Here is a 27027-nt window from a genome sequence, read left to right on the forward strand (position 1 = left end):
TTTACTTTGCTTCCTATTACTTTCTGGAAATCAGTTTTTCAAAACTGAAGTATTGATCTTCAACTATAGCAAAAGTAGGAAGTCTTGCAAGTATGGCTGTTACTTGGGCTCTGAGAAATTGGAGGTTGTAAAAAAATAAGCCTATGTGGGGAAATTATATTGAGTTCTTGACTGAGAAGGACCACAACAGTTGTTGTTCCTCCAAGTCCTTATCTCATGCCAGTGGTCTAAAAGCATTCTATAGCGCAATGACTACGAAGCACTTTTTACACTGCTTTCTATATATAAAGTAAAGGTTTGCATAACGCTACTATATTCCATTGAATCAACTAACCAGCCTCATGGGATTTTTTTTTTTTGAGGATAGAAGGTCACATTTGGCGGAAGTTGTGCAATTTTTACTCATCCATCCTTGTTCCCGCTCCAAGACTTGAATTTGACTTAATAAGTTGTCATGTGCCAAGAGGCCAACAGCTCAAGAAGGGTAATGGGGATTCATTGAGGGGCCTTTAGTGCTTAGGAGTATTAGGCGACGAATTAGGGAAATATTAATTTTTTTTAGATTTTAAATATGCTATAAATCAATTCGCTGCAAATTTATGGAAGATTTGTGGCAAAATTAAAATCGTAGGCCAGATCCTGAGGGGAGGGGGAACTGGGTTGGTTAAAGATATATCTGGGGGAGGGAGGTGTCTGTGGCCACCCTACCTTGGTGTGTTTTATCCCTATCCACCGGGCCTGGACTATTTTCATTATTTGCAAGAGATCCAGGGACAGTACACCTAGATCTGATGTGTTCCAGAGAGGGAAGAGAGAAAATAAGAATATGAAAAAGAAAACTTGCAGTACTGATTCTGCTCAACAATGATGCTACTCTGCTTAACAGGATGTGAAGCTCCTGAGCCCTTCTGGGCATGCAAAAGCAGTGGTCAGAACTAGGACCAGTACCTATGGTATCGTGAAGACGCAATACACTGGGAAGAACAAGGAGAGGCAATTACCATCAGTACGCTAGCGGGCCTCTACACATTACAGTGCACTACTTCAGCAACCAACACTTACAGGTTTCTTTTCAATCACGGCATAAGAGCAGAGTAACCAGATTCTTGTATGAGAATATTCAAAGACTCTTAAGGAAGAACATGAAATACTGATTGGAGCCTCTGGCACGCTCTGGGTAAACTCGGAACATAGATTGGCGTTAGGGACACTCCCAAGGCACACTAGAACACAAGGTCACACTTGGTGCATAGGTTGGAGTTTAGAGAAACCCCCAAAGTATGCTTAGAAACAAGGTTACACTCAGAACTAGGTTACACTTGTAACAAAGTTGGAGTTACTGGCACTCTCAAGGTTACACTCTGTACATAGGTTTGGAGTTACTGAAGCTCCCAAGGTATGCTTAGAAACAAAGTTACATTCTGAACTAGGTTTTCACTGGGGACTAGATTACACTCGGAACAGGATTGAAGTTACTGGCACTCCCATAGTTTGCTATAAAACACAGAAGGGGGGTTACAAGTTTCTTACAAATATCAATCACTTTGAAATAAAATTCTTCTCAAAATTTTTATTCAGTGGAGAAAGCACAGTATTAAGTCTCTGGTCCATGAATAAAACAGTTCAAGCACCAGGGTTGAAGAGAGGTTTAGGAGCAAGGACAAGCAAGGAGTGCTTGAGGATAAAGTACGGAGGAAGAACTGTAGACAAGTCTAGAGTCTTGAAGAGGCTGAATGTCAGTCCAACTTACTACAATAAAGTATTTGTACGCTGTAGGAAAGGCACTCTTTTTGTCATGGTTACCCCCACTTTTTGCCTGTTTATCAGTGTGTGTGTGGAATGTTTTCACTGGGATTCTGCTAACCAGGATCCCAGTGATTGTGCTGTCTCCTCTAAATGTGGTTGCTTTGGTACCCTTCACACCCCACAATTGGCATACTGGTGTACTGCTGTAAGTCCCTAGTATATGGTTCAGGTACCCAGGGCATTGGTACACCAGGGGTCCCTCTTGGGGTGCAGCGTGTATTATACCACCCATGAGAGCCCATGCAAACTGTGTCTACAGGCCCACTATTGCAGTCAGCGTGAAAAGGTGAATGCACCCTTTCACTGCTGGGCACTGCACTTTGGTCAATTTAAGTCACCCCTATGATAGTCCCTCCTATCCCATAAGGCAAGGTGCAAGTTCCTGTGCTTGAGGGGTGCCCCTACGAACTTAATTTCCAATGCACTGGCCTTCGTAAGTGCGGGGAAGCCATTTTACCCTTGTACACTAGCTGTGGTCCAGCTCCACAATGGTAACTCCGAACCTAGGCATGTTTGGCATCAAACATGTCAGAATCATACCCCAATACTGATGCCAGTATTGGTGGCATGATTCCATGCACTCTGCGGCTCCTTAGAGGACCCTCCAGTAATGCTTCTACCAGTCTTTCAGGGTTTACGGGCAGCCCGCGCTGCTGCAGTCCCATAGATTTCTGCCCTCCTGCTGGTTGGCCAGTTCCAGCAGGGGAAGGCAAAACCAAGGATTTCCTGTGGGATAGGGAGGCAACACCCTCTCCTTTGGAAATAGATGGTACATGGCTGGGGAGGGGTAGCCTCCCCACGCCACTGGTTTGCATATTCTGGTTTGCACCAGCCTAGGGACCAATGGCGTGAAAACACACAAAGGAAAGGGGAGTCACCACTCCCCTGTCCCTCACCACCCCATGAGTGGTGCCCATAACATCTCCAGGTGGCCCCTTGATTCTGCCATCTTGGGAACAAGATGGGAGCATCTGGTTGGTCAGTACAGGTGACTGACGTCAGTGACCCCCTCTGATAGGTGGTCACCCTGCAGAGTGACTAAGCCCCCTGTTAGGGCTGTTTAGGGACTCCTTGCAGGTGGGTCCCCAGATTCAGCGTGCAAGACTCCACCAGGACTCCCCTGCAACAACCTCTTCTGCTTCTGGCCACTGGAACTGCTGCTGGACTCTTCAGGAACCAAACAAGCCTGCAACTCCCGAGACAACCTTGCCTTGCAACATTGTTTCTCTAGCTGCTTCCAGCTATTGCAACATTTCCACAGCTGTCCATTCTCTGGGGTCGGCAAGACTTCAGCTGCACCAAAGAATCAAGAAGGAATCTTCTTTGGAGTGAGGGAATCACTCCCCTCTATCAGCAGCCGCCTAAGGCAACAACGACCGGCTGCTGGGATCTTCTGCCATCTGGCTCCAGGAAGAATCTCAAACATAGGTCATGAGGTCCCCTTGGTCCTTTCTACCTGTTGTCCAACTTTGCACCACGACTCTTACAGCAACCAAAGCTAGTTGACTCCTCCTCTGAGGGATCTTCAGGCTCCAAGTAGCTGGGTCTCCAGCACTTCATCCTTGCAAGGACAGTTTCTCCATTGCTCCTCCAGTGACGTGAGACTCCTCTTCAGGTGTGCTGATTGGGCCTCATTGCAACTTACTGTGCCTGCTGCCAGTCCGTTGCCTGTGGAGGCTGTGACTGCTTCTGCTGACTCTCCAAACTGCTGAGAGTCAGCCCGGACTCCCCTCCAAGGATCGAATCCCCTGGACCTTGCGGTTTCTCTTCTTTTCTGCAAATCTTCTTTTGCTCCAACTTGCATTTGCCAAGGCTTTTTGGTTGTCCTCCTGACCACTGACCGGCTGCGACCCGGCGACCATCATAGGACATCTAATTACTCCACATCCTTGAGTGGGGGACCTCACTTCGCATTCCCTATTTTAGTATATGGTTTTGCCCTCCCCTAGGGCCCTAACTATTCTTCACTAATTCTTACCAATGCTTGTTGTTTCTTATGCTAATTCTTAACTATTACTGTGTTGGTATATATATATATATATATTTGATGGCATGTGTGGCTGTAGATACACATGCTTTGCATAAGTCCGCCATCTAATGTTGGGCTCGGAGTGTTACAAGTTGTCTTTCTTCGAAGAAGCATTTTTGAGTCACAAAATCGAGTGACTCCTCCTCTCGTTGATAGTGCGCATGGGCATTGAGTCCTTTGTTAGATTGTTTTCTTTAATCCGGCGTGATCGGACTTGTTTCCTCTTGCTCCGGTAGATCTCGGTTCGGTACTATCTGAACTTCTCTCTTCTTTCTCTAAACGTCGGTATCGTTTTCGATCACGGTTTCTCACTTACATTAGATCCAATTGTATCGTCGGGGTTGATTAAACGCCCTTTTGGGTGACCGCGCCCTTCTCGGGCCTACTTCGACTCGTGGTTGTCAAATGATGTCAGGCTGATGGATCGGACTCCGTTCCGCTTATGCTCTCGGTGTCACGCCAAGTTCCCATACACCAACCAACACTTGGTGTGCAACCTCTGCCTCCCTCCTGATCACAAGGAAGAAAGCTGTGAAGCGTGTCGATCCTTCCGTTCCAAGAAAACTCTGCGGGATCGAAGAGCGCATCGGTTAGAGATGGCATCTAAGTCGTTGGAACAAACGCCTGACATTTTCGGAGAGGAACAAGCTTAGACCTCAGTTTCAATCGCAGATTCCGATTCTGACTGAGACTCCGATGGGGCAGCCAGTCGATTCCAGCAGCGCAGTACGTGAGTACATCAGCCACTTCCCATCACCAAAAACCATCTTAAAAAGTCATCAGCACTGGTCGTGGGACCACCCATGCTTGCCGGCCATGGTCAGACCCAAAAAATACATTCCGATGACCAACCCTTGGGTTCCGCTCCGAAAAAGACCAAAGCGCATTCGGCGTTGACCAAACAGCGTTCCACATCTGCTTCGGGATCGAGTCGAAGAGTGGAGACTTCCACCTCGGAGCCGAAACACCCATCTTCCACACCCATTATCCATTTTGGAGCCGAAAAAACTACCATCCATTTCAGATCTGACATTCTTGGCCCGATTAAAACTTTTGGTCTCCAAACTTTCAGAGCTAAAACCTGTGGGAGGGAAATATGCTCCAACTACAGAGGAGTCTTCAGAAATAAGGCTTATACTTGAAGTGATGGACACTAAGCAGCGCAAAATCCAAATCCATAAAGCTACTGGAAGGATTATTGCTTCTCCTCCTTCCACAACTAAAAGGAAATTAACTTTCCAAGAGACTTCAGAAGCTGGGCCTCCACCTGCAAAAATATTCAAGCACAAGGATAAACCAAATGCCATGCATCAGCCTTCACCACCAGATTCTCCTTTGCTTCCTGCTTCTCCCCCACCTGATACTCCACCACCACCTTCACCTACACAATTTTCTCCACAGTCCCCTGTTTCTTCACATGGGGATGAGTTGGGTGATACTCCTTACAATGTAAAACCCTGGGATTTGTATGACCCATACCCTGTTCCATCCAATGATCCTGATTTATACCCCGTTAGGCCATCGCCACCTGAAGACACCAATGCCTCTAATCAGATCATTGCTAGGGCAGCTGCATATAACAATGTGCAGTAGTATTCAGATCCCATAGCGGATGCTTTTATATTCAACACAATATCCTCTACGTACAAGGATTATCAATGCCTACCAATGCTCCCAGGCATGTGCAGATGACATTTTTAAGGAGCCAGTGAAGGCTAGGGATATTATACCAAGGGTGGACAAAAAATAAAAAGCTGCACCTTCTGATCCACTCTTTATCACACAACAGTTGCCACCTGACTCCATTGTTGTTAGTGCAGCAAGGAAAAGGACAAATAGTCCACCGGGGATGCTGCTCCCCCAGATAAAAAAAGCCACAAGTTTGATGCAGCAGGGAAGAGATTGGCAACTCAAGCTGCTAATCAGTGGAGAATTGCCAACTTTCAGGCTCTTTTGGCCGGATATGATAGAGCTCACTGGGATGAGATGGAGGAGTTCTTACAATACCTTCCACCCGAACACCAAAAAAGGGCACAGCAGATAGTTACAGAGGGCCAGGCTATCTCCAACAACCAGATTAGATCCGCCCTAGATGCAGCAGACACAGCAGCAGGGGGCATTAACAATAGTGTTGTCATCAGAAGGCATGCATGGATGCGAGCTTCAGGGTTCAAACCTGAGATACAACAGGCAGTACTCAATATGCCTTTTGACAAACAGCACTTGTTTGGCCCGGAAGTGGATACCACCATAGAGAGATTGAAAACAGACTCTGAGACAGCAAAGGTTATGGGTGCCCTTTATACTACACCTGCTCAGGGTACTTTTCGTAAGCCCCAGTTCAGAGGTGGCTTTAAACCAACAACATCAGAGCCCTCTACATCCCAACAAAAGCAGGGACACCAATATTACACCAGAGGGTTTTTCAGAGGATCCTACAAGGGAAACAACTTTAGAGGTATAGGTAAATCCACTGCCACAAGAGGTGCTTCCACCTCAACTAAACAGTGACTTTCTGCACATCCCCACATAGCATACATCTCCTGTGGGAGGAAGACTGCAAGATTTCTATCAACAATGGCACAACATTACATCAGATCAATGGGTGCTGTCAATTATCCAAAATGGTTATTGCCTAGAATTCATCTCCACTCCACCAAACATTCCCCCTCGCTTGCAAAGGTTTTCTCTAGAACACCTCAATTTGTTAAAACAAGAAGTACAATCCGGTCTACTCAAAGGTGCAATAGAGATGGTACCTCTACCTTAACAAGGGGGAGGAATATATTTTATATACTTCCTCCTACCAAAAAAGGATGGTACTCTTATTTATACATTCCCATACATCCAGCACATCGCAAATACCTAAGATTTGTGATAGCAGGCAAGCACTACCAGTTCAAAGTGCAACCCTTTGGGATAACAACAGCACCAAGGGTATTCACCAAATGCCTAGCAGTGGTTGCAGCATACTTCAGAAGGCAACATATACATGTCTATCCCTATCTGGATGACTGGCTCATAAAAAGCCAGCACCATTCAAACCTGTCAACAGCACACACAATACCCAATCGATACCCTACACAGTCTAGGGTTCACAATCAATTACCAAAAATCTCATCTGCAACAGCGCAAATACAACCATATCTGGGAGTAATTCTGAACTCTCATTCAGCATTAGCGTAACCAAACCCACAGAGAATTCAAGCTTTCCACAATCTTAAATCTCAGCTCCAATACAATCAAACTTACACAGTAAGGTTTATCATGAAACTGTTGGGAATGATGGCATCGTGCATAGCAATAGTACCCAATGCACGTCTAAACATGAGACCCCTACAACAGTGTCTCTAGCAACAATGGTCTCAGGCACAGGGTCAACTTCATGATCTAGTGTTGTTGGACCGCTAAACTTACAACTCTTTGCAATGGTGGAATCACACCAAATTATCAAAAGGGTGGCCATTTCAGGACCCTGTGCCACAGACCATAATCACCACTGATGCATCAATGATAGGTTGGAGAGCCCATCTCAACAATTTTACTACACAGAGAGAATGGAACTCAATTCAACAAACTTACCACATAAATCACTTGGAATTTCTAGCAGTGTTTGTAGCACTCAAATCATTTCAGCCACAGATCACACACAAAACAGCATTGATAAGGACAGACAACATGACAAGAGTGTATTACCTGCAAAAACAAGGGGGACACACTCATCTCAATTGTCCCTTCTAGCACAGACAATTTGGAAATGGGCAATTCACAATCACATTCAACTACTAGCAGAGTATATCCCAGGGATACACAACCAACTAGCAGACCTCTTAAGCAGGATGCATCAACAAACACACAAATGGGAGATTCACCCTCAAGTGATTCAACAGTACTTTCGCATGTGGGGAACACCAGACATAGATCTCCTCGCAACAAGTGAAAACGCAAAATGCCCAAACTTTGCATCCAGGTACCCACACCCTCAATCCAAGGACAAAACTCTCTGGATCAATTGGTCAGGGATATTTGATAATGCTTTTCCCCCTCTCGCACTAATTCCATTTCTGGTCAACAAGATTCGTCACACCTCCCTCACTGTGATACACATAGCTCCCACGTGGGCATGTCAACATTGGTACACAACACTATTGGAGCTATCTGTAGTATCACATCACAAGCTCTCAAACAGATCAAACCTATTGACTCAAAACAAAGGTCAAATCAGACATCCCAATCCCAGTATGCTCAACCTGGCGATTTGGCTCCTGACTCATAGTTTGGATATCTACAGCTTCCATCCGAATGTATGAGCATTCTAAGGGAAGCACGCAAACCTACAACTAGACAGTGCCATGCAGCTAAATGGAAACGTTTTGTATATTATTGTCAACCCAAAAACATTGATCCACCTAAAGCATCAGTACAGGATATTGTCTATTTGCTTCATTTACAAAAAGCAAATCTTGCATACTCATCTATTAAAATTCATTTAACAGCAATATCAGCTTACCTCCAAAGCAGACAGCATACTTCTCTGTTTAGAATGCTGTCTGCTTGTCATAAAAGCTTTTATGGAATGCCTTAAAAGAGTTATTCTACCTAGAGCTCCACCAGCTCCTGCCTGGAATATTAACATTGTACTCACAAGGCTAATGGGTCCACCATTTGAACCTATGCATTCTTGTGCTCTTCAATTTCTCTCATGGAAAGTTTCTTTCCTAGTAGCAATTACTTCTTTAAGGAGAGTTAGTGAAATTCAAGCATTCACTTTAGAAGAACCTTTCTTCCAAATTCACAAAAATAAAATAGTACTTAGGACAAGCCCAAAATTCTTACCCATAGTGGTTTCACTATTTCACACTAATCAGTCAGGGGAATTGCCAGTCTTCTTTCCACAGCCAGGTTCAGTTGCTAAAAGAGCTCTTCACACTCTTGATGTCAAAACAATCTCATTTATTATATAGATAGAAGAAAAGATTTCAGCAACCTCATAAGGATAATCCTATTTCAAAACAGGGATTAGCTAGATGGATAGTAAAGTGTGTTCAAACTTGCTATCTTAAAGCTAAAAGACAGCTATTAGTAACTCTGAAGCACATTCTACTAGAAAGAAAGGAACTTCAATGGCATTCTTAGATAATATACCAATGTCAGACATATGCAAAGTAGCCACATGGTCCACACCACACACATTTACTCAACACCTCTGTGTGGATGTGTTATCTCACCAACAATGTAAATTGCCCTGGTCAAAAGGGTTAGAGGGTATTGCCTCATCGCCTTAGACTTATCTCAACAATAAGCAAAACTGTTTCAAGCTACTCCAACTCCTACAGGCTAGCCACCGCTTACTTTAGGAGGGGACTGCTTTTCAGTCTGTGCAAAGCATGTGTATCTGCAGCTACACATGCCATCAAATGGAAAGTGTCACTTACCCAGTAGACATCTGTTTGTGGCATGTAGTGCTGCAGATTCACATGCACCCTCCCCCCCCTCCCTGGAAGCCTGTAGCTGTTGTAGTACTTTCTTTATATAAATATGTATATACATTGCATGGACATCTTTATATATATATATATATATATATATATATATATATACAATTCTTCACTCCTTACTTCAACCTCCTGCGGAAAAATAAACTAACAAAGGACTCGTTGCCCATTCGCACTCTGTTCTACGGAGTAAGTGACTTTATATATATATATATATATATATATATATATATATATATATATATATATATACATATACATAGTACTTGCCTCCAGTTGGGGGACTATTAGTAATCTAGTTCAGTGCTACTGTAATAAAGTACCTTTATGTTTGTAACACTGTGTGGTTCCTTTAAGGTGTGATAGTGCTGTGTGACTGCCAATATAGATCCTTGGCTTCCTAGACACTGTCTTCTTTCACTAATAGGGGTTGCCTGGACATGATATTAGGTGCAAATCACACACCAGGCCTGCTTCCTACATTGGTGGAGTATGACACTTGCAATTGTCACTGGTAACTTTCCACATCAAAGATCACCACTTGTCTATAGGATACACTACACTTAGTAATTAGGATCACTAGGCTTCTTGTTTAGGTAGGTTGGGGGTCTGGCATAGCCCTTTCTCTAAACTTTTTAGAAAGTCACCCACACTTCTCTAGGGAAGTGTCTTTAGTAGAAAACACATCTCGGGTTTCAGACTCTCAATATGAGAACCTTACCTTTCAGGAATTGAGGGAGTTGTGTGCTTCTAGGAAAGTGAAGACAGGGAGAAATCCCAACAAATCTCTCCTCTTACAATTGCTCCTCCAGGCTAACAGCCAGAACACTGCAGACCAGGAGAAAGAGATGGACCCCCCCAGTCTTAGATAGGATAGACCTAGACTACACTGATGAGGGGTGGTAAGAACCTGGGGAACACACTACTCCTGAAGGGAGCACTCATGGCCTCATCTGCCCAAACCCATGTCTTTAGGACCACCTATGAAACAGCCACTCTAATTCAGGGGGGATTCTCTAGATAGGGAATTCCACAGGCTGAAGTTAGACCAGGCCAAACTGAGACTGCAGCGCAACAGTTAGCCCTAGAGAGGAAGGCCGTGGAGAGGGAGAGACAGAATGTAGGACTAACACCTCATGGTGGCAGCAACAACTTTAGGAACACAAGGTCAGGTAGGACTCCCATGACTCCAAGAACCTAAGCAAAATGGTCCCACCTTAAAAGGTTGGTGATGATATCCACAAGTGATTCACTGCCTTGGAGAGGGCCTCTAAAGTTCATAAGGTCCCTCACAGACAGTGGACAGCCATCTTGTGGCTTTTGTTTTCTGATAAAGGCAGGCACAAACTCCTTACGGTCAGAGAAGAGGATGCAGATAACTAGGAGGCACTTAAGAATGCACATCTTCGTGGATCTGCTTTAACAACAGAGTAGTACAGGATCAAATTTAGGGAGACTAGGAAGGAGTCCTCCCAGGATAGGGTAGATTTTGTAGGCCGCTTTGTCAAGTACCTGGAAGGCTGGTTACATGGAAGCAATGTGCATGAAAGGGCTTGTATAATCTTCTTGTGAGAGAGCACATTCTTAGTAACTGCACATCTGATAGAGTGCATCAGTTCCTGGTGGACTCAGATCTGACCTCTCCCCAAGAACTGGGTAAGAAGACAGACAAATGGGTCTGCACCAGGGTGGGAAGGAAAACTTCCACAAGGGGTGACCCCAAACAGAACGATTCTTCCAAGAATCAGAATGGTGGGGGCAACTCTAAACAAAAGAAAGAGCCTTCATCAGGCCCACAAAACTCTTCTGGGGGTGGGTCTAAGTCCTCATCCTCTTAGCATAAGAACCCTTGGTGCTACATATGTAGACAAAAAGGCCATAGGGCCGGTGACAGCACCTGTCCTAAAAAGAGCACCAAGCCTGCTACTACCACTACCACTTCTACCTCTAAGGCCCCTAGCAGAAGCAATAACAATGGTAGTAGTAGTCTGTCCACAAAGGTAGCTGGACTCACCTTGGGGACTGTAGTGGGCTCTGAGTTAGTCAGAGAGATCACTGAGGCATTTTTGGTTTCTGATGGTGGCATTGACCTTGCCACTGTAGCAGCTTGTCCCCTCAATATGGAGAAGCACATGCAGCATCCACTTATAAATGCTGTTGAGGCTGAGGCCTACAGGGACACAAGTGCCAGTGTCACAATGGTGGCTGAAAAACTGGTGTCACCTGAGCAACACCTACTTGGTTACACTTACCAAGTTATTGATGCTCGCAACAACACTCATTGCCACCCCATGGTTGTTGTTGACATTAGCTGGGGGGGTGTTACTGGCCCCAAGAAAGTTGCGGTATCCACTGATCTACCTGTTGAGTGCCTGCTGGGTAATGATTTGGAGACTTCAGCTTGGGCTGAAGTGGAGTTGGAAGTCCATGCAGCAATGCTGGGAATCCCTGGCATATCTTTGCTTTAACCAGACCACAGACCAAGAAGCAGGGGGAGCAAGGATCACTGAAGCCTTGCAAAATGGCCCAGAAAGCTCCCAAAAAGAGAGGTAGGCAGGGTAAAAAGTTAACCCTTGTTCAGACTTCAACAGGGATCCCACTCCTGAGGGAGAGGAACCTGCTCCTTGGGTGGAATCTACACCAGAGGAGCGTGAAGCAGATACAGCTGAGCTCTTAGGTGCAGGAGGTCCCAACAGGGAAGAACTTAGTCTAGAAGTTCTACTCAGGAAAGTCTGAGGCAGCAAGCTGCAGCTCGGGAAGCAGGGGATTTCAGTGGGACCCATAGGGTCTACTGGGACAACAGCCTCCTTTATTCTGAGGCAATGGACCCCAAACCTGGTGCCACCAGGAGGTTGTTCATTCCTCAAAGGTTTAGGGAGTTTTAGTTGGCCTTGGCACATGAAATTCCCCTTGCAGGCCATTTGGGGCAAAGCAAGAGTTGGAACAGACTTGTCCCTCACTCTCACTGGCCCCACATGTCTGAGGATACAAGGGAGTTTTGTCACTCCTGTGTAACCTGTCAATCCAATGACAAAACTGGTGGCACTCCAAAGGCCCCCACCAATTCCACTACCAGTGGTTGGGGTACCCTTTCAAAGGGTATGGGTGGACATTGTTGGCCCCCCGGACCCTCCAACAGCCTCTGGGAACAGGTTTATACTGGTGGTTGTGGACCATGCCACCAGGTACCCAGAAGCATTTCCTCTTAGGACCACTACAGCTCCTGCCGTGGCCAAGGCCCTCCTGAGAATCTTTTCCAGGGTGGGTTTTCCCAAGGAGGTGGTGTCAGATAGAGGTGCAAACTTCATGGCTGCATACCTTTGCCATGTGAAAGGGGTGTGGTGTAACATATAAACTCACCACCCCTTACCACCCACAAACAAATGGGTTAGTTGAAAGGTGCAACAAAACCCTCAAAGGCATGATCATGGGACTCTCAGAAAAACTCTGAAGGAGGTGGGATGTCCTATTGCATTGTCTCCTCTTCGCTTACAGGGAAGTTCCACAAAAAGGAGTGGGCTACAGCCCCTTTTAGCTTTTGTTTGGGCATCCTTTAGGGGTCCACTTGCCTTTGTGTGGGAAGGTTGGGAGCAGCCTCCCAAGCCTCCCAAACAAGACTAACCTGAAGGGAAGGTACTTAGCATTATCTAGTACTTTAACTGGAATCTAGAGACGGCAGGAGGCTCAGTGCAAGAATCTCAAGAGGAGGCGGAATTGTAGCTCATGAAGGAAGACACTGGAAGGAACGCAGAAGCCAGGATCACAAGGTCATTAGAAAGGCTTGGAGGACTAGAACTGGTAACTCAGGAGATAAGTGCAGGGACTTTGCTTGCGCTGGACGGAGAAGTTGAATATCTGGGAGTATCAGGAGGGTAGTGCAGGAACATAGCTTACGCTGGACGGGTACAAGGCCAGGTGGGGGTATTTATACAGGAAGGCTAGAAGGTTCCAGAAAGGCACCTGGCCCACGTGAAAGCGTGGAGTATTCCAATGAAACAGAGGGGAAGATCGTGTGTTATATACAATCGAAATGAGGGCTTCCAGGACGTAGCTGCAAACTGCAGTCATCAACAGTTGGCAAGTACAACTGAACCCCAAGTTCATGATGGTACAAGTCAGTAGGTCACAATGGATAACGTAGCTATCCCAAATAGACATGTGATATCTGGAGGTGCACAATAGACCAAACTTGCGCAGCAGCAGAACAGGAGGGTCAATGGCTCACTCTTCGTGGGAGGGAAATCCTGTAGGACTCTAAATTGGAAGGCACCGCAAGGGAAGCATGACTGGGAGAACTGTGGGCTGGGAGGTGCCACAAGGGAAGGGTAACATGAGCCCGGTGGCAATTACCATCCATAAAACATAGGGCACAAGGAGGAGTCCTGACACATGTGGGCCCCCTTCCCAAGCCGATTTTGGCCATGGGGACCCCATCCCCTCAGTGCCTGGATTCTAAATAATGGGATGGGGCAGGCGGCACTCCTCCCCGGGCTGATTAATGCCCCAGGGATCCCATCCCCTGGGCCCCAGCCAGACATGTAAAGGGTAGGGGGCACGCAACCCCCTTCCTGAGCTATTAATGGCCTTGGGAACTCCAAGGGCCGACTAATGCTATGTCCTGGGGAACCCACCCTAGGGACATACCAGTTTCCTTGCCCGCACTTACGAGACAGCGAGACCTTTTTTTGCTCTTGCTTGGCGGGATCACTTTCAAAACTCCAGCCAAGAGGGAGCAAACACTAAGGGGGTCATTTTGACCTTGGCGGACGGCGGAGGCCGTCCGCCAAGGTACCGCCGCTGAATGACCGCACCGCGGTCAAAAGACCGCGGCGGCCATTCAGACATTTCCTCTGGGCTGGCGGGCGCTCTCCAAAAGAGCGCCCGCCGGCCCAGAGGAAATGCCCCTGCAACGAGGACGCCGGCTCAGAATTGAGCCGGCGTAGTTGCAGGGGTGCGACGGGTGCAGTTGCACCCATCGCGTATTTCAGTGTCTGCTTAGCAGACACTGAAATACTTTGCGGGGCCCTCTTACGGGGGCCCCTGCAGTGCCCATGCCATGGGCATGGGCACTGCAGGGGCCCCGCGGCACCCCCTACCGCCATCCTGTTCCTGGCGGGAGACCCGCCAGGAACAGGATGGCGGTAGGGGGTGTCAGAATCCCCATGGCTGCGGAGCACGCTCCGCAGCCATGGAGGATTCACATGGGCAGTGGTAAACCGGCGGGAGACCGCCGGTTTACCCTTTCTGGCCGCGGCTGAACCGCCGCGGTCAGAATGCCCTCGGGAGCACCGCCAGCCTGTTGGCGGTGCTCCCGTGGTCGGTGACCCTGGCGGTCACCGGCCGCCAGGGTCAGAATGACCCCCTAAGTCTGCTTCCAGTGAGCAGGAGCATGAAATGTGTTCCCAACACCTGGGAGCGGGCTTTTCATCTGTTTCCCTGTCCACATGCTCCTGCCCCCAGGAAACAACACTTTTAGCTGCTCCCTGCTAGCAGGAGTAAAGCTGGTTCCCACTGGAAGCGGGGATCCAGTTGGGGCCTTGGAGTTCCCTCATGGCCCCAAGCATAGTGTCGTGGGTGCCCTTAGTGGCAACCAGGGCACCTACCTTTTTTTTGGCTGTGCCTCATTGGATGAGTTTTCCAGAGCTGAAATCAGCTGAGGTAGAGGGAATGCATGACCCCATCCCCTTTGGAATATGGTTGGACAAGGGAGATGGGGTCTTCGGGGCTGTATGTGGCTCAGGAGGGGGCTATGTGCCCACATGCCTCAGAAATATAGTGGTGGGCCCCCAGGGGATGGTGTCCATGGGGGCAAAAATGGCCTGGGGGGCATATACTCCACCTTTCCCAAAAATATGCACCAGGGATGGGGTCCCAGGAGCCAAGATCGGCCCACTGTGTCCCCCTCCCCCACAAAAAATGCTGAAACCCAGAGGATGGAGTCCCCTGGGGGTGAGGGCAAAACCAGTCTGGGGAGGGGGGCCCATAACCCTGTCTCCCTAAAAAATGCATGGGGCCCCAGGAGCCAAGATCGGCCCACTGTGTCCCCCTCCCCCAAGAAAATGCTGAAACCCAGAGGATGGAGTCCCCTGGGGGTGAGGGCAAAACCTATGAACCCCTAGAAATTCACTGGGAAAAACAAAGTTTACAGGACGTTATAGTGAGGAAATAGCATTAAAAAAACACAGAAATTAATCAAAATAAAAAACAAAAGTTACAGGGATGTTATTGTTGGGTTCAGATTTTACACACATACATCCATAGAAATTCAGCAGTTATAGTTAACTAAGAAACTTTAACTCTTGTCCTAAGGTAACTATAAATTGTGCCCTCTAAAATATTTTACGGGTCCCAGAGAAATATGGGTTTCATCATCATAATTACAGTCCCCAAACCACTCTGCAGAACTTCACCATTGTCTGGGTCACTAGAATTATTTGGCAAGTTATCTAAATTATGTGGCCAGAAACCTTGCAAAGTGTGCAGCACATTCTCTGGCAGGGGTGGAGGGGTGGAGAGGTGGTGTGTCTTGTGTTTACTGAAAAAACAAAAGTTAACGGGATGTTATAGTTAAGTGAAAATGTCAGTTAAAACATACCTTTTAAAGTAAATATACCACTGAAATTCACTGGTTATAGTTATCTCAAGTTATTATATCTTGTGCCTTGAAAGTAACTGTAATTAGCACCCTTAATCATCTTGTTTGATGTTGGGGATGGCAGTGTGTGGCTTGCATATGAAAATCTTCCAGTTATGGTAGAAGACTAACTTGCACTAAACCTTAGTTTTTACATTGTATTATTATTTAAATAAAGAAACAATTTTTTAAACTATGGGAATTTTTAAATACACTATTTTTCTACAAAAAAAACGTTAAATAGTTATGTATTGACTTTTTTGACATATATACTATTACAAACTTCCAGGTGCAGCAGGTTAGGTGGTCTTTACCAGGAAGTGTAGCTACCGGAGGACCTGTTAGTTGGATTATAAAAGTGGACTGGGTCTGGATGATAGTCGCATGTATACTTCCAAGGCATGTTTACAACTGCTTGGTTTCTAGGACCGGGTGAGTACTTTGGAGGAGTGCTTTAAATGGGCCGGTACTGAGTACCGGCACTTTTTTATTTTGAGAGGGAGAGTCCCTGCACTTCTCAAGATAAACGTAATACTTTTTATTGGAGAGTACCGGAACTTCTCAGAAACAAGCAGGTACTCTGTTACAGAGTACCTGCACTTCTATTTTCCATTTCAAGCTCTGCTTTGGAGGACCGATTAGCAGAAAGCCTGGCTGGGTGTGGTTAATGGCGCATACTTCGTAACGTGCGATGCTTGCTTTCTGCTCTTGTCATATTAGTAAAAAACACTATTATGAAGCATTTATATTTAATTTTCACTTTTAGTTTACAGAGTGAAGATGGGTAGGCGCAAATATGCAATTATTTCATCTTCACTTGTTTGTAATAAAGTCGTGTTGCTGGGCGTTTAAATTTGCATATAGCTGTTCCGTATTAAGCTGTTTTGACTTAGTGCTTACGTACACCACACAAGGCTTCAGAGTTGTGCATGATTAAAGACCTGTTCACCCCCGGGGGACGAGTCGATAGTTTTTTTTGATAGAAAATGAAGTGGTCATCCGTGCGTCCAGCGACAGTGGCATGGGGTTCCAGATCATGGCTGCCAGCACTGCGAGGCCCAGTCCACATGGCGTTGATGTGTGGATGTGCTGTAGAGCTTGTGGTGTAAGACTATAACGAATCTCTGTGTTTTGTCATAAGGAAAGACCTGTTCACTATGTACTGCACTGTAATTGGGGTTCCGTGCATAAGCTGGCACCGTTAAAGACGTGGTTGAGTCGGCATGGCCATATAAAGGATAGCTCCAGAAACCTGGAATTGATTGGGCTGGTGTGTTTTCCACTTGGCATTGTCTTTAAGGCAGTTACTTCAGTATTGTTGATCGTTCATTGGCGAATGCTTCTCCCATCTTTGCAAGGACGTTCATAGACGCTGGTACAAAAAAGCTCCTGCATGCTAGGTTACCTCTCGGCTGCCGCCTGGGAGGTCGTGCACTGATTTTTCACTGAACGTGGGGCCATAAGGAGTGCACAAAACAAAGGGGTCTGCCGAGAAGAGTTGTCTGTGAGCTATTAATAAAGGCAAAGCGTGACGCTGTTCTTTATCCCTCTGCCTCTCTCCTCTGATCGCTCAAGGTGCGGCTCACCCTCCCCTCCACCAGTCTTAGATACTCGAGGCACTGCACCGGACAAAGTACCGCTCGGTGTCTGAAACTGCACCAGCAGCGCACAGGAGTTACACTCTCACGTGTGAAAGCAAGGAACGTGATTGTGCGGGCAATACGACATTTAAAACAAAAGCACACCAAAAACTAGCTGCTTCCATAAAACTAGATTTCATCAATGCATTTGCAAGGTACTGTGCTAAATGCATTCTGATTATACCAAATAGCATTTCATGCGGAGTCATCCTGCTGCTAGATTAGTGCTATACTTTTGTTTAAACGTAGTCCGCTTTTGAACATTAAAATATCTGTGTCTCAGATCATTCGCGTTTGTGCAAACACAGTGCCTCACATGAACCTTAGGCTAAAATACTATGAACTACAAATAGTATGGATGTTTGAATCATTGTTGTACAATATATAGCAGCATTTACTACAGAATGCAAAAGGAAGTGGAGTTGCAGGTTACACTTTGTTGACAGAATGCAATGTTTTCAGTCCTGGGCCTTCATTTAACACATTCTGGAAATTGTAGTCTTGGTTTGCTTCAAAGGGACTAATGCACCTAAGGTCGGAGTACACAGGCGCTAGCTTGCAAGACCACTTTGTGATACACATTAATACGCGAGACAGGTCCTAATTTGAAGTTTACATTTTTTATGTTATGTTGCCACAATTCTATTTCTCAGGGTATGTTTCTTGAGTTGGGGAACATAACCCTTGTGTAATTAAGGCTTTGGGATTTCAGCCTTCATCTTGGGACTCTGCAATAAATATGGACTTGTTGTGGCTCTAACCTTTGCCCTTTCACCCAAGTGTAATTTCAGCTGGGCAGATAGTTTCCTCAACCACTCTCTTCTGCTATTTAATTTCCAGTTGCATCTACCAAAGGCTAAGAGTAGTCATTAGGTGATCCACCCGTCAGTCACAGTTAGTCCATCCTCTACACTACACTAGTTCATTTCTTTCTTTTCTATCCTCTCCTGTCTCATCTCTTCTCTTAAATCTAACTAGCACTTTCCTCCATAGGACTACATTTTATCTCCTCCTCTCCATGGCTCACCAGTAGCACCCACTGAAGCGGGCTGTGCCTTTGCAGCTTCTATTTAAAGCGTAAACCCAAACTATAGAGTCTGCAGCTGTCCTTGATTTGCATCATCTCTGCCTCAGAGTTTATCCAATCCAGCCACTTCTGTCATGTCTGTGATTGTTTGGGTTGTGCTGACTCTGCTCCTAAGTGGACCACATTGATCCACATACCATGTCTGTTGCTATTCATGGGTCTCGTCATTTCTGATTCTCGGTAGGCCTTCTAGTCCCATCTGCATATGGTGGAAGCTAAAATGCTGGATTAATTCATGGCTCCCTTCAGGGCCATTTCTAAAGAACCTTGTGTTATAGACAGTTTAGTAGGGAAATATGTTCAAACAATTTTTTAGTGTACAGGTAAGTATCTGTTCTAGTCCCACGAGAAAGTAGCATACTTATGCTGGTATCACTCAGTTGCACACACAACGAAGAAATGTGCAATACAAAGAAAAATGATAAAGGAAATACTGCCTGTACGTACTGTAAAACTCAGCTCGGAGTTCATCCAAGCCTCGGTTTATATCTGTTGATTTGTGATCTGATGGCTGCCTCTATCTACCTTTCCAATATTGGGGTTTCCAGCCCCTCTCCCTGGTCAAACGTCAGTCTGGGAAGGCCAGCATCCGTCTGAAACTCATTGATCTAATCCAGATGTGAAGCAGGAGGTTGGACGTACAGAGAACACCCACTAGCCAAACTTAGACCAATCTTGCCTCTGTTTTCTGCTGCAATTAAAGTTTTGGTAGTGGGTGCTGCTGTTAACGCTAGATTTAACTATTGCAACTGTCTCTGTGCTGCGCTCCTGGCATTCCAGATACGTCGCCTACAAATATGCCAGCATTAGACTGTTAAATGGCCTATGTAGGAAAAGGCATATCACACCTGCATACCACATTTGCACAGCACCCAGTGCCAGTTAGTGAGCGTGAGAAACAGATCAAGATAGCTCTTATAGTTACCCCAGCGGATGACATCATGCAGTGATCCACCCGGGGACAACAGTCACGCCTAAGTTGCAGTCCACTGAAACATGTTGAGTGTACGTTAGGGCACAAATTTCAGGTAACCTTTGTAAGCAGAGCAATACATTGAGGTAACTGTGCCAATCATGTGTCTCAATCACAGGTCATCGAGCCCGAGGCAGGAGGAGAACCATAGCTCCACCCTCCTAGCCTGAATGGCAATAGGTTGAGGTAGGGCAACAACTGCTGAGTCAATGGAAAGAGAAGGACCATAGTCTACCGTCCAGTTCGCAAGACAGAGAATATGCTCCACTCAAGCATTAGAGAGCTGTGGGGAATATCAGGGCGGGTTTCAGCCTTCACCTGCTTCCTGTACTGCCGTCAGTAGGTAAGGGAACCCTCGCCCCCTCGAGGAGGCAGTACAGTGCCGCAGAAGGCAGATGCGGTGTTATTAAAAGCTGCTATTGCATGTTGATGGCTTGTGTATGTGGGGTAGTTTACATAATTTCTATTTTAAAAAGGTGTAAAGGCTGGTTGCAACACTTCTTCGCAAATGACATACATGTATATCTAATTAAGCTTTTAACACCTGTTCGTTGCATTCTAAGTATTGCCTAGTAAAGTCAGCCCATGTTTTTGTCCTGCCAAAAGAACGAATTGTTGCACTTATCTTTAGCAATACAAAGAATTTGGTTGATAAACATAAAATTATGCGAAAGCTGCCATTTACTTTGCAAAGATGAAAACGTGTAGTTGCAAGTAGAATGACCATGCAGTAAAAGAAACTTTGTTCTCGGTATTAATAGTGCTTAACATAATTCATATAAAAATACTATAAAATATAGGCGACCACAGGATAACAGTAAGATATAGATAACATAAAAATAGAAAATACATTCACAACACATATCATGTGCTTCAGCACTTCGTCAGTTATAGAAAACGCTATGTAAATGTGGCCACAATACAAAGCGTAATAATATGACGAAAAGTATACAATGAAATAGGGCTCAATAAATGATTAACAATTTGATGTAAACAAAAGCATGAATGCAATAACATCATAAGGCAACGCACAGAAACACTGCTGTTGTCTACCTTAAAAATGAAGGCTCAAAAAGTAACTCCGCAACCCTGTAATTTTAAGGAAAAAACACATTTATATTATACTAGAGTACAAATGAAGTAGAACGGAAAATAAACATGAAAAATAATTTACAGCTTTACATACCGCAGAAGGTAAGGAATATAAGAGACGCAACCGTGTAGCGTTGCACTGAAATTGCTGCCCTAAAAGGTAAAATATAGCACCCACTTGGTCTTCTGTAGACTGTCTCAGAGATAGTAACTTCATGGGCCCTTTCTTATCTGACGGAGCTTTTACCTTAGTGAACCCATTGTTTTGTGTTAACCAAATACTTTGTAAAGTCTAGAGCTGTTTCTTATCTGGTTTCCTTCCGTACCTTATTGTACTTTAGTGTCGCAATAAAACAATATGCGTTGCTGGGCACTGTAGTGGCTGAGTTCTCCCATTTCTATTGTAAAGCGCAGAGAAGTGCAGCTGTAGTCGGAATGGCGCTCTGAAACTGAGGTTGCTATCTGTACTTGCAGCAGTTTACATAAAAACACATAAATATGGGTCGAGATACACTGTTAATAAACCCCTTTGTTACATACACTGAAAATATAAATAACGCAAACGGAAACATAAGGACAAGAAAAGTAAAATAGTATTTAAAAAAACACTTTCAGCGTCTAATGATTAGTAATGAGCGCTCACATCAGATGCTGAAGGTGCAGTAACGCTCATGCTAAGCATTGGCATATCTCTCTGTAAGCAAGTTGAAAATCTCATCCGAACGAGTTCCGACACAGAGCCCTACACGCAAATATAAAATAGTATACAAGAAAGAACTCTCAACCGGATCTGTAAAGCTGTAATAGCCATTCAAAAACAAACCTAGCTGGTGCCGATTGTCACTGATGGGGGATGAGGGGTAACAGTGAGATCAGCAGCGAGAACTAATCAAGATCAGGACACCATGAGAGATAATGACGGGATAACAGGCGTGTTCTCGTGGGTCAGTAAACTGACTCTAAGATCATGGAAGTGAAGCTACAGAGGGGAGAAGCAGCACACTGGGCAGAGTAAAAAAAAACAAAAAAAAAAACACATGCACTCTCATGGAGTGCTTAAGCAAAAAGAGAAAGGTAGTTCACGGAACATGAGCAGTAGAGGAGCACACATAAATAGGCTATGCTCCAGATGAGGAACAAGCACAAGATGGACAAGGTAAGCCATTGGATCAGAAGCAAGCAAATGAGAGTGGCAATAAAGCCAACCAATGATAAGCAACATGCAGGTTTTGAGCCCACTGTAAGATCTGGTTAGGCCAACAATAGGCCTTTTCTAACCAGACAGCACTGGAAGGCTCGACCATGAAAGGGCAAGTAAGCTGGCAGTGCTGCTACTCCATTATCTGTGTATCAGGCATTAGACCCGGATGCTAATTGCCCCACCAGGGAGCCATGGACAGGACACCCATCAACACTAGACAGTGGCTCGCGATAGGACCAAGATTGAGTAGGAAAGCCTACAAGGGAAAGCTCAAGGTCCACATCTGAGAGACAAAAATGGGCCTATGTTCCAGGTGAAAGCAGCAACAAGAGATAGAGAATATTGCAATTAGTAACTAGTGCGGTCAGCAAAACCCCAGTAGAGTGGCCTGGAACTCCGCCACACTTGTTGCTTCTCAAATAGGGATACTGTACACTTACTGTATATACAATTATACTCATCCCATATGAGATAAAATTCAGTGTATATATATTTGGAGAAACTGGTCAGTTAACTCCAAATCCATTTTACATAAGATGCCCCTGCATGTGAGAATGTGTTTTCAAACATATTGCCACAGTAACATTGATTTTTCAGAACTTTGAGGCAACCTAGTAGTTTTCAAGTTCATATGAATTTTGTGAATCTTTTCCAGTCTGTTCAGATTATTTCCAGCAAACATAAGTAGGTGCCACTGTGTTTTTATACCTTTAAGAGATTTCCCGCAAGAAACTCCTTTTAATCAGTGTCTTTCTCACACTCATGACAAAGGAATTATTTAAACCAACAATTTGCTGTGTAATGGCATCAAGTTTCTTCCTCCTTTCCTTAATATTTATTGATAGATTTAGAAATATTTTTTAAATGTTATGTTACGCTACGTTATGTTACGTCATGTTGCGTTATCCAGATTTGTAGAGCACACTGTTACACTAGAGGATATCCAGGCGCTGAGCAGTTGTGAGTTTAGGTACACCTAGGTCCTAGTGGAACTAAGAAGTGGCACTTTAGGAGCGATGTAGAAGGCTTGACCACGATCTAGTTTTTTTGTCTGCATTGGATTGTGCAAGTGGGCATCTGGATGAGCGGAGGTATCTGGAAAGTATGTAAAAGCAGAGCAATTGTTGAGGTATGCTGGGCCGGTGTTATGTAGTGCCTTGAAAATGTGAGTGAGGAGTTTGAATTGTGCTTGTTTATGACTGGGGAGCCAGTGGAGCTCCTTCATGTGTGGTGTGATGCTAGTGCGGCGTGGGAATTTGAGAGTGATTCTGGTCGCCGAGTTCTGAATGGTCTGCAGCCTTCTAGTGAACTTTTTGATAATTCCTATTTAGTGGCTGTTCCCTTAGTCCAGCTTGCCTGTCATCAACACATGTGTGAAGGTTTTCCAGATACTGACTGGAAACCATTTGAATACCTTCCTAAGCATCTTCAGGGCTGGGAAGCATGAAGTGTTGATGGCCATTGACTTGGGCAGTCATTTTGGGTTTGCTTTTCATGATGATCCTGAGGTTCTTGGCATGGGTGGTGGGGGTCAGTGTTCACCCTAGCTTTGTTGGACACCAGGTGGAGTACGACGGTGATGTGCTGTTCCTGGAGCTCACAGTTTCGGTCTTGTCTGTGTTCAACTTTAAACAGTCAGTCTTCTTCTAGTAGACAATTTCAGTCATTGTTAGAAATGCGGTCTCTAGTTGGCAGTAGGTTTTCACCCTGTCCAAGTAAGGACCCTCACTCAGGATAAGGGAGATACCCGCTCAGATAACCCCTGCTCACCCCCTTGGTAGCTGGGCACGAGCAGTGAGGCTTATCTCAGAAGCAATGTGTAAAGCATTTGCACATAACACACAGTAACACAGAGAAAACACTACAAAAGGGCACCAGACCAGTTTTAGAAAAATAGCCAATATTTATCTATATAAAACAAGACCAAATACGCTAAAAATCCACCATACAGTAATAAAAATATGAATTCTGCAAGATTTACAAATAAATACAGTTCCTTGAAGTGGATAGCTCCACCTGGGGCTATCACAGCATCATGATCAACAAAACCAACTGTTCAGGCCGGGCGCGGCGTTGCAAGCCAGCTACAGTGGCGGGAAGACCCACAAACAGTACCTTTGGAATTGCAGGGCGTCGTGATCCTCGCGGTGAACCCTGGAGAGCGGTGTCACTAGGATCGCGGTGTCGGTTGCAGAGTCGGTGAGAGAGACATCAGGCCCTTGAAGTCACACTCGTTGAGGATCGAACTCTGGGCTGATGAAGTCAGGAGGGCTGGCGTGGATGGCGTCAGGGCTGCGGTGCGAAGCGGTACGATGCAACGTCCGGTGCCCACAGGTCACGGTGCAGGCAACGGCTCGGTGACGGCGTCCAGCAGCATCAGTATGACCAGGGCTCCAGTGTGAAGCAGGGCAGGGCAGGGCGGTGCAACATGCTGTGTCACCAGGTCACGGTGCAGGCAGTGGCGGTGTCATTGCTGAAGCACTGTCGTTGATAGGCGCAAGCCAGTAGTGTGGGACAAGACGGTGCTTCGTGAACCTCACGAGCGGTGTCCACGGGCCACAGGGCAGGCAGGGATGCCAGGTGATGAAACTGGAGTCGATCGTGCTGGCGTCGGTGGACCCCGGGCTGGGGTGTCGGATGGGACAGGGCTTCGTGCTCCTTACGAGCAGTATCCACAGGCCACGGTGGAGGCAGTGGCACCGGTATCACCAGGAGCAGTGACGTCGGAGATGCCCAAGCTGCGGTGTGAGCAGGGCGATGCCGGAGTGCGGGGCCCACGGGTCACGGTGCAAGCAGCGGCTCGGTGAAGTCATCCGATGTTGGTGGGACCAGGGTCGCGTGCGAGGTGGGGCAGTGCAGCTCCGTGCGGCGTTGGCAGGTCACAGCGCAGACCAGTTGCGTCGTTGGCGGCATTGAAGTGGTTTCTCCTCTTCAACAGCACAAAACACACAGTTCCCAGTGCTGCAGGTAGAGGAAACTGAAGTCTTTGGTGTCCCGGAGACCTCCAACAGGAGGCAAGCTCTACTCCAAGCCCTTGGAGAACTTTCTCAAGCAGGATACACAGCAAAGTTCACCCTTTGCTCTCTTTATAGGCAGAAGCAGCAACTGCAGGCCAATCCAGCAAAGCAACACACCAAAGGGACATTACTCCTCCTCCAGCTCTTCAGCGCTTCTCTTTGGCAGAGGTTCCTCTTGATTCTAAAAGTCTTGGGTTTTGGGTCCAGTACTTATACCCCTTTCTACCTTTGAAGTTGACAAACTTCAAAGATAAGTCTCAAGTGTTTTCAATATCCTTCCTTGTCAATGCCAGGCCCCAGACACACACCAGAGGGTTGGAGACTGCATTGTGTGGCGGCAGGCACAGACCACGCCTCCCTCCCCTCTAGCTCAGATGGCTTATCAGGATATGCAGGCTACACCCCACCCCCTTTTGTGTCACTGTCTAGAGAGAATTGCAAACAGCCCAACTGTCAAACTGACCCGACAGGGAATCCACAAACAGGCAGTCACAGAATGGTTTAAGCAAGAAAATGCCTACTTTCTAAAAGTGGCATTTTCAAGCACACAATTTAAAAACAACCCTTACAAAAAGATGTATTTTTAAATTGTGAGTTCATAGACCCTATACTCCAAATTCCTATCTGCTCTGAAAGATAATCTGCACTTAAATAATATTTAAAGGCAGCCCCCATGTTAACCCATGAGAGAGATTGGCCTTGAACAGTGAAAATGGAATTTAGCAGTATTTCATGGTTAGGACATGTAACACACATAAGTACATGTCCCACCTTTAACATACACTGCACCTCGCCCATGGTGCTACCTAGGGCCTACCTTAGGGGTGCCTTACATGTAGTAAAAGGGAAGGTTTTGGCCTGGCAAGTGAGTACACTTGCCAAGTCCAACTGGCAGTTTAAAACTGCACACACAGACACTGCAGTAGGAGGTCTGAGCCATGTTTACAGTGCTACTAATGTGGGTGGCATAACCAGTGCTGCAGGCCCACAAGTAGCATTTGATTTACAGGCCATGCGCACCTCTAGTGCACTTTACTAGGGAATTACCAGTATATCAAATATGCCAATCATGGATAAACCAATCAACAGTACAATTTCCATAGGGAGCATTTGCACTTTTAGTACACCATAAAAACATGGGGTCAGAAGGCAAAAAGACAGGGGAGACTCTCCAGAAAGCTGCCAGGTCTAACAGTCATGCATTGGACTTGATCCAGATACTGGGCATCTTGTCCCTGAGGGAGAGAATGAGTTGCTTGTCATTGGCATAGGAGAGGACATTGATATCGTAAAAGCAAATGATGCCAGCTGGAGGAATCATATATGCATTGAAAAGGGTTGGGATCAAGCAGGATCCTTGTGGAACTCCGAAGAGTTGCTTGCAGGCGTTGCAGGTTTATGGTGCCAGGCTGACTGACTGGGTCCTTCCGGTCAGGATGGAGCAGATCCATTTAAGTGCTTGTCCTTGGATTCTGATGTTGTGTAGGCATTGGATGAGGATGGGGTGGTAGACTCAAACTCTGCAGAGAGGTCCAGGAGGATGTTGGCCGCTGTGTCTCCTCTTTCCAGAGTTATGTGAATGTCATCTGTGGTAGCAATGAGGGCAGTTTTTGTGCTATGGTTGGGTCTGAAATCAGACTTACTACTTGCCCATATCTTATCTATGCTAAACTATGCTTGAAAAAATACCAGTTACCTCTAACTTGGCATGAGGAATGCTACCAGGACACTGTGCAATTACTAAATTGAAAAAAACACTCCTCAGCTCAGGTGTGAACAGTGACAGTTAATACCAGTGCAGATAAGGCAAGAAAGCTCAAGTGAAACATGTGACCATAGGTTGAAACTACAGCATTCACAGGAGGTGAACCGGACTCTTTCTGAAGAGGGCGAGGCTTGGGGGGTCTGTGAAACTCACTTGCTTCTCTTTCAGAAGGCGTACTTTGGGGGTCACACTGATTGTGCATCACCTCTATGTGGTGAACAGCGAGGCACCTTCCAAGAGTTTTTTTTCCCTCTACTCCCATGTTTGTAATACACAATGGGCTCAAAG

General features: G+C 45.9%; 1 protein-coding gene across 1 annotated transcript in view; it reads left to right on the forward strand.

The window, feature by feature from the left end:
* EXOC4 (exocyst complex component 4) overlaps positions 1-27027 on the forward strand; it is a 1633445-nt gene that overhangs the window by 277267 nt on the left and 1329151 nt on the right. The window lies entirely within an intron of this gene.

The sequence above is a fragment of the Pleurodeles waltl genome, chromosome 4_1 (assembly GCF_031143425.1).
Source record: "Pleurodeles waltl isolate 20211129_DDA chromosome 4_1, aPleWal1.hap1.20221129, whole genome shotgun sequence".
Lineage (NCBI taxonomy): Eukaryota > Metazoa > Chordata > Amphibia > Caudata > Salamandridae > Pleurodeles > Pleurodeles waltl.